At 33.9% G+C, this 8,222-nt stretch overlaps 1 protein-coding gene and 1 long non-coding RNA gene across 2 annotated transcripts in view; both read left to right on the top strand.

Annotated features, from left to right (window-relative positions):
- Window positions 1-8,222, top strand: part of LOC110027635 (glutathione reductase, cytosolic) — a gene marked incomplete at its 3' end in the record, with an annotated part of 102,453 nt that overhangs the window by 74,727 nt on the left and 19,504 nt on the right.
- LOC110027636 lies at window positions 5,822-6,895 on the top strand. The gene is made up of 3 exons (XR_002294362.1): window positions 5,822-6,515; window positions 6,656-6,719; window positions 6,814-6,895. It is a non-coding gene; the product is annotated as an uncharacterized LOC110027636 (long non-coding RNA).

Genomic DNA, 8,222 nt, shown 5'->3' with positions numbered 1-8,222 from the left:
TTCTTTAGATGAGATTATTATAATAATTTGCACATATAATTAATATAAGTGAATGTCCAGAGAAGTTTTGTTGAGAAGTATTTCAGAAGTCTCTTGTAAGTAAAAGTGAATGATTATTTCCTTTATACATGACATTAATGTTTTATTAAATAAATAATTACTTTATTAAGTAGTGTAAAACAAATATTTCATTCATATATCACAAGTGAGAGAAAAATAACGTGCATATGAATGTACATTCTATAGGATTTTAAATTGATATGAAATTAAATGTAAATGTTAAGCCATACAAGATTACCCTCGAATGGTATTAGTAAGTGATGCATTGTACTCGTGTACGTTAAAGGAAATAGTAAATGTGTACCTTCGAGTGCAATTTGAGGGCACCTTCGTGTACATTTTTTATGATACTTACGAGTACATTTTGAGGGTATTTTTTGGTACATTTTTAAGGATACATTCGGGTATGACAATAATCATATTATGACAATTAAAAAGCTTAAAATGGTAAATACTTAAAGTGTAACGGAAAGAGATAAAATTAAAGTGAATGTTTAAGGTTTATAAAGTAATGAGGTACATTTTTTTTGTCATTCATGCATATAGCATAAACATCATAATTTAATGCATATTAGGTTATAATAACTCACTAAGTCAAATTTATAGTTGAAATTATTTTTTTTCTTTAAAGAAATGAAAAGCTTTTGATTGATATGTTTGGTAGGAGATACTTGGTTTACAGAATAAAAACTACAGCTGATAGTTGCTAGTGATGATGTTTTTGATAATTTCTTTGTACTGTTTCTTTCAGATAGTGATGCATTGTTCAGTTTTAGTTTGAGATATGGTTTTTAGATTATTGTTATTGTTTCTGGATGTTTTAAATTTATTGATCTTTGTGAATATTAGTGGCTCTTTTATATATTTGGAAGTTTCCTTTGGGATGATGACTGCAGTAACTTAGTTGATTAAGTTAATTTATAAGTGATATTCATGAAGGTTTAAATTATGTTAATTTAGTTTGATTATGATCTAAAAGAGTTTTATGATGATTAAGTTAGTTTTTAAGTGATATTCATGAAGGTTTAAATTAAGTTTAATTATAATCTTTTTTTTATTATTTCAGAAATATGGAAAATCAGGGGGGGAAGAAGCTTGACATGATACTGTGGAAGTTGATGCATCCCCACACCCACAGATTAACGTGAATATAGATGTATTTACTGGGATGATGACTGCAGTAACTTAGTTGATTAACAACTTACAGACTCGGTCGACTCTAGTGGAGGAGGTTTAATGCTCAAATATTTGAAATTATTTCAAGATATTAGGCCACTTCTCTTTTCTGGTGATCCACTGAATGCTAAAAACTTGTTGTTTAGGGTGAAGATTTTAGATTGATTAATCTTCCCCTCCGAAGAGGATGGTTACTCTGACTACATTTTCTTCAAAGGGAAAAGCAGAGAGATGGTGATGAGGTTAGTTGTAGGAGAAATTTGGGGTAAAGCCAGCTAGAGGTTCAGTGGGGCGAGGTCGTGAGCACTTTTAGAGATTGCTTTGTACCACTGTCTATGAGAAGACAATAGCAGGACAAATTTATTTGTTTGGTACATAGCGATCAATCCATTATGCATTATGAAGCTAAATTCACCTGACTCTCAAGTTATGCGTCTCAGTTGATTATTAATGCAAAAGAGAAGTGCTGAAAGATAGGATTAGACAATCATTAATTCCTCTCATCTCAGAATAGATGATTATTTTCTTATGGTGGAGAGCTGGAAGGATTGAGGAGGGACATTTAGAAGATAAGAAATTCAGAGGAATCCAAATCATTAATTCCTCTCATCTCAGAATAGATGATTAGACATCTCAGAATAGTTTTCTCAGGGCTCTCAGGGTAGACAGTCTTTTCTATCAGGTACTACTAGTGCTAAGAGGGCCAAATCTAGCAATATCAACGCTCAGTTTGAAGCGAAGAAATGCGACAAGTGTGGAAGGTCTCATAAGGGAAAGTCTGTTTGGATCGAATACCTGCTTTTGGTACCACCAGTCAGGACATATAGCGAAGAATTGCCCTAAATTGGGAATTGGTCTCCAACAGATTCCACTAGCAGTGCTGCACCACCTCAGAGGAGCTATGGTAAACTGAGGGTAACTGAATCTTCAGGATTAGTGTTAAATACAGGTCAGATTCAGCAGAATGTTCAGCCCAGAGTAAATGCTCTTCTGCAACAGCAAGCTAAGGACTCATTTGATGTCATCATAAGTATGTTTTACTCTTTATACTTTTTAACCTAGTGCACCTTTAATTACTGTAGGATTTATGTCATGTCACATAAAACAATGTAAGAATTTAAATATATTAATAAGCTGGCTCTAAATGTTTACTATGATGATTTTAATGATAGGTATCGTATATTTTCAAAGTAAGCCGATAAGAGTATTGCTTGATTCCGGAGTATCACTCATTTATAGCTGTGGAATTGGCTAAAATGATGCGGTTGAATATCCTTTCAATGGATGTGATACTATCAGTAAAAATGCCAAATGGTGTTTTTCTTGAAATTAATTAATCATGTGAGGTGAAGCTTATGATTGTTGGAAAAGATTTTGTCACGTAACTCATTATATTGCCCTTGGTGGAGTTTGAGTTGACTTTAGGCATAGATTGAATGTTTATAAACTTTGTCACTTTTGGTTGCAATAAAAAGATCGTCAAAATAAATGTACCTAGGGAGCTAGAAGTTAAATTTTGTGGTGACAGAGAATTGACATTTATGATAATTGTATGAATTCTTTCAAATTGTTGAATCATGGAAATCAAGGTTTTCTTGCTTAGATAGCAAATATCTCTAATCAAGTGAAGTCTTTGGGTGATATTCCAATGGTAAAAGAATATCCAAAAGTGTTATTTAATGATTTATTAGGGCTACCATTAATACAAGAGATTGATTTGTGAAGAAATTACTAGATAAGGGGTTCATCAGACCTAGCACCTCACTTTGAGGAGCTCTAATATTATTTGTGAAAAAGGATGAGAGCTTCAGGATGTGCATTGACTACAGAGAGTTGAATAAGCTCATAGTTAAAAATAAATTTACTCTGTCGAGGATTGACGATTTGGTTTATCAGTTGGAAGGGGCTTCTATATTTTCAAAAATTTATCTGGGGTCAGGCTGTCACTAACTGAGGATTAGAGTAGAAGACATAGTGAAGACCGCTTTAGGACTATATATGGGCACCATAAATTCGTGGTTATGCCATTTGAACTAACAAATGCTTCAATAATTTCATAAACCTGATGAACATGGTCTTTAGGTGGTTTTTGGATACTTTTGTGATCGTCTTTATAGATGTTATTTTGGTGTATTTGAGGGATGAAGTCAGTCATGCAGATTATTTACATGTTGTGCTACATGTTTTGAAGGAGAATATTTTATGCCAAAGTTTCTAAATGTGAAATTTGGCTTAAAAGTGTAGCTTTTCTTGGGCACATTATCAGTAGAGATGACATGTTTATGGATCAGAATAAGTTCATGGTGATTGCAGATTGGCCAAGGCCTACTACTATCACTGAGATCAGGAGTTTTCTAGGTCTGACTGGTCATAACAGGAGATTTATCGAGGGGTTTTCACAGATTGCTATGTTGTTATCAAGATTGCTCAAAAGGCAGTGAAATTCGAATGGTTAGATCTTTGTGAGGAAGCTTTTCAGAACTAAAGACTTGCTTAACGCATGCTCCAGTATTAACTAGTCCTTCAAGGTTTGATGGGTTTTAGATTTTTAGCGATACATGTTTGAGAGGTTTGAGATATGTAGTTATGCAGCATTGTAGGGTCATTGCATATGCATCATGACAATTCTAGAATCATGAAAAGAACTGTCCCACACATGACTTGGAGCTTGCTGCTGTTGTTTTTGCACTCAATATATGGAGGCGTTATATGTATGGAGTTAGATGCAAAGTTTTTATGACCACCAGAATTTGAAGCATATTTTTACTCGAAAAGAACTGAATCTGAGGTAGAGAAGATGACTGAAATTTATTAAAGATTATGATTTGAATATTTAGTATCATCCGAGGAAGACTAATGTTGTTGCAGATGCGCTGAGTAGGAAAGCTTCAGGTAAATTTAACTATTTAATTACTCAACAGGAGCAGTTAATTAAAGATCTGGAGAAGTTGAAGCTATCCGTAAAGTATTATGGTGATGATATTATGGCTCAGTTATATTAGTTGACAGCACAACCAACTTTGAAGTGCAGAATTGGAGATTCCTTAGCTAGAGATAACAACGTTCAGAAACTCCTGTGGCTGGTTAAGATGGGCAGTTTGGAGAGGTGTGTGCTAAACTAGGGGCTTATTGAGTTATAAAGGAAGAATTTATGTTCTAGATGTTGATGATCTAAGAAAAGAAATTTAGGAGGAAGCACATTTATCTGGATGTACTATTCAGCCAAGGAGTAATAAAATGTATTAAGATCTCAAAGAAGCATTTTGGTGGCCAGGGTTGAAAAGGAATGTGGCATAATTTGTGGCTAAGTGTCTTTCATGTCAGCTAGTGAAGACAAAGTATTAGCTTCCTGGAGGACAGTTGTAGCCTTTACCGATTTCAGAGTGGAAATGGAAGGAGATTACATTGGATTTTGTTTTGTTGTCGAGATCGCGTCAGAGTCATGATGCTATATGGGTAATCATTGACAAATTGACTAAGTATGCCTATTAGACAAACATATCCAATTGAGAAGCTAATCAAATTATATGTAAATTAAATTGTGAGGATGTATTCAGTGCCAAACTCTATTATGTCTGACAGAGATAGCAGGTTTACTTCCAGTTTGTGAAGAGTGTTCGTTCAAGAAGTCTTGGGCACCCGACTGACTCTCAATACAGTATTTAACCCTCGGACTGATGGATTATTCAGACCTTGGAGGATCTACTAAGGTTATGTGTGCTTAACTTTAATGGAGGCTAGGAATCATATATATTAGAATTCGCTTGCAATAAAATTACCAAGCTGGCATTGGGATGGCTTCATATGAAGCCTTGTATGGAAGAAGTGCAGGACACCTTTATATTAGGTTGAAATTGGTGAAAGAAAGATCATTGGAACTGATTTGGTTGATGATGCTACTGAGAATATTAGACTAATCAAAATCTGACTAAAGGCAGTGCATGATGGACATAAAATATTATGATACCAAGCACAATCCTGTTGAGTTTGAAGTTGGGAGAGTTTGTTTTTAATAAGGTTAGTCAATTGAAAGGCGTGCAATGATTTAAGAATATAGAAAAATTGAGCCTCAGGTTTGTCAGTCCATTTCAGATTGTGGAGAGGATTGGAAATATGGCTTACAGATTGGCTTTAACAGCTCATATGCAGGGAGCGCATAATGTTTTTAACATTTCTTCACTTAGAAAATATGTTGTGGGTGAAGCTAGTAGGGTCATAACAGACTCTGGTGACATTCAATATGATTTAACTTATGTTGAGGAGCCTGAAATGATTTTGAATTATGATGTGAAGAAGTTGCGAAACAGAGAGATCCCTTTTTTGAAATGTTTATGGAAACATGGTCGGAGAAAGGATGCTACTTGGGAGAAAGTCTCTGAGATGTAAGAAAGATTTCCATAACTTTTCATTTTAGGTATATTTACTTCAATGATTATTTTCAAATTTCGAGAATGAAATTTTATACAGAGTGGAGATTGTAATAATTTAATTCTAAATAAAACAATAATAATAATAATAATAATAATAATAATAAATCAAACCGTTAAGACGATTCCTTAAGTGAAATCGAGAGGGGGAGGGCATCTCTCGATCGTTTTTCACTCCTAATTGTCATAGAGCGAACGGAGAGAGGGAGAGAGAGGGAGCGAGAGAAGAATTAGAGAGGGAAGGAGAAGTCGAAAGAGGAGTTTAACCACTTTTGCTCTCGCGTGTGTGTAGAGGAAGAAGAGGAAGAAAAAGACTACGGTTGTTGTGCAGTTTGCACGAGATCAAAAAATACAGGAGGGAAAGCTTGTGTGCATGCTCTCGTGTGTGTGCAGAGGAAGAAGAAGACTACGGCTGTTGTGCAGACCGCATGAGATCGAAGAATACAGGGGGAAGACTTGTGTGCATGCTCTGTTAGGATGAACTACGACCGAAGGAGAAGAAGGGAAGTGAAAGTCTTGCAGTATTGTGTATGAAGATAGGGCAGAAGATACCGTGTCATGTTCCTATGTAGAGGAAGAAGACAAATTGTACTCGTGAGAGGAAGAAAAGCCTTACGTTAGGATCAACCGAGACCGAAGGGAGGCGTGTGCAGTGCTAAGTAGGGCCATGGGACTGAGGGTAGGAGGAAGAATAAGAGCGGAGCTCCCGTGAGTGAGATAGGGTTGTTGACCAACTGTAAACAAGATTGAAGCTATTAAAATCCCGAAAGCAAAGTGTAGGAAGCTCTCATTCTGTGGGAAGGAGGAGCTTCGAGCGTGTGTGAGGTTAAGGTGAGGTCGCCGAAGTTTAAGGTAATTGATGTTTCAAAAATTTTAATTTATTTATATTGCTATATGAGTACATATATATGTGTTAAACTATGTCCGTGTGTTTAATAATGATATTAATGGAAAGTTCTATTGAAATCAAGACTAACAAATAGTGATTTCAGATTCTAAGAAAAGGTTTGAGGAGCATGCCAGTGAGATAGAAGATTGATCCGAGAAACTGATAAGGTAAACCTTCATATTTAAATTAAATTAATTAAGCAAATGTTGTATACATATATATTTATTTAAACAATGTTAAAATAAAGTTTACTTGAATCAGTAAGTGCTTGAGGTTAAGGAAATATAGTTTTGAAATTGAAGGGGAAAGCGGAGGCTTGTGCGAGAAGCTAATCATACCTTTTAAGGTAAAGAATAATATACTGATTAATATCTGTCAATTTAATGATATGTCGATAGATATATTTAAGTTTTTTTTTAGATGATATTATTATTATTATTTGCACAATTAATTAAGATAGAAGAATTTAACAGAGGAGAAGTATTTTAGAAGTCTCTTGTTAGCAAAAAAGAATGATTATTTTCTTTTATGCATTAAATTAATATTTTATGAAATGAATAATTGTTTTATTAAATGGTTTAAAATATGTATTTCATTCATGCATGACATTTTGAAAGTTTGAAATGGTATCGCGAATGGGAGAAGAATGATGGGCTTATGAATTTACATTTTAAAGATTTAAATCGATATGCAATGAAATTTAAATGTTAAGTTATACAGGATTACTCTCAGATGGTCCGGGTAAGGGATGCAATTTACCAGTGCATGTTAAAGGAAATGACAAAGGTGCTGAGGTTTCCTACGGGTATATTTTTAGGATATCTTGGGTATAACGGTAATCCTGTTATGACTATTTAAGGAATTAAAATGATAAATACTTAAAGTGAAACAAGAAGAGATAAAATTAAAGTGGAAGTTCGTTTTATAAAGTAATGAACTGTTTTTTTTTGTCATTCAATAAATATCATAATTTAATGCATTTTTTATTATAATTACCCGTTAAGTCAAATTTACAGTTGAAATTAATATTTTCTTTCAGGAATAGAAAAGCTTTTGGTTGATAAGTTGTATGAGAGACTTGATTTACATGAAATGGATTGCAGTTGAGAGGGTTATAAGTACTAGTTTACCATTGTAGCTGATAAGTACTAGTTTATAATGTGTTTAATAGTTTCTTTATACTTTTTCTTTCAGATAGTGATACATTGCTTAATTATGGTTTGAGATATGGTCTTTATATTATTGTCGCTTTTGAATGTTTTAAATCTATTGCACTTTGTGGATATTAGTGTCTCTTTTATATTTTGCAAGTTTCTGAAAAATATGTGGAAAGAAAAATTGAAAGGTTTATACCATCCAACAGTAGTTCCTATCTTAATTAATCTAAGCCTCGGGTCTGGTCGTGACAGACCATATCCATCCTCTCTATCTCCTTTACTATCTTGGTCATGGCAATTTAAAATTTCTGTAGATCTGTTGATAATTCCCTTAAATAAGTAACTTCTCTTTTAATATAAATTAGATGATTAGGCTTAGTGCATGAAGTTCTTCAAAACATCACCCATTACTCTTTCAATGGTTTTTTGCATGGGATAAAAGCTGAACTGGTCCACAATAACATCGCTTTTCCAAGGGGTACTCTGAGATATTTACTTTCAGATTTTTTTTTT

Source organism: Phalaenopsis equestris, unplaced genomic scaffold, assembly GCF_001263595.1.
Source record: "Phalaenopsis equestris unplaced genomic scaffold, ASM126359v1 Scaffold000434, whole genome shotgun sequence".
In the NCBI taxonomy this organism is placed as follows: domain Eukaryota; kingdom Viridiplantae; phylum Streptophyta; class Magnoliopsida; order Asparagales; family Orchidaceae; genus Phalaenopsis; species Phalaenopsis equestris.
This window is presented reverse-complemented; position numbering and strand designations above follow the sequence as displayed.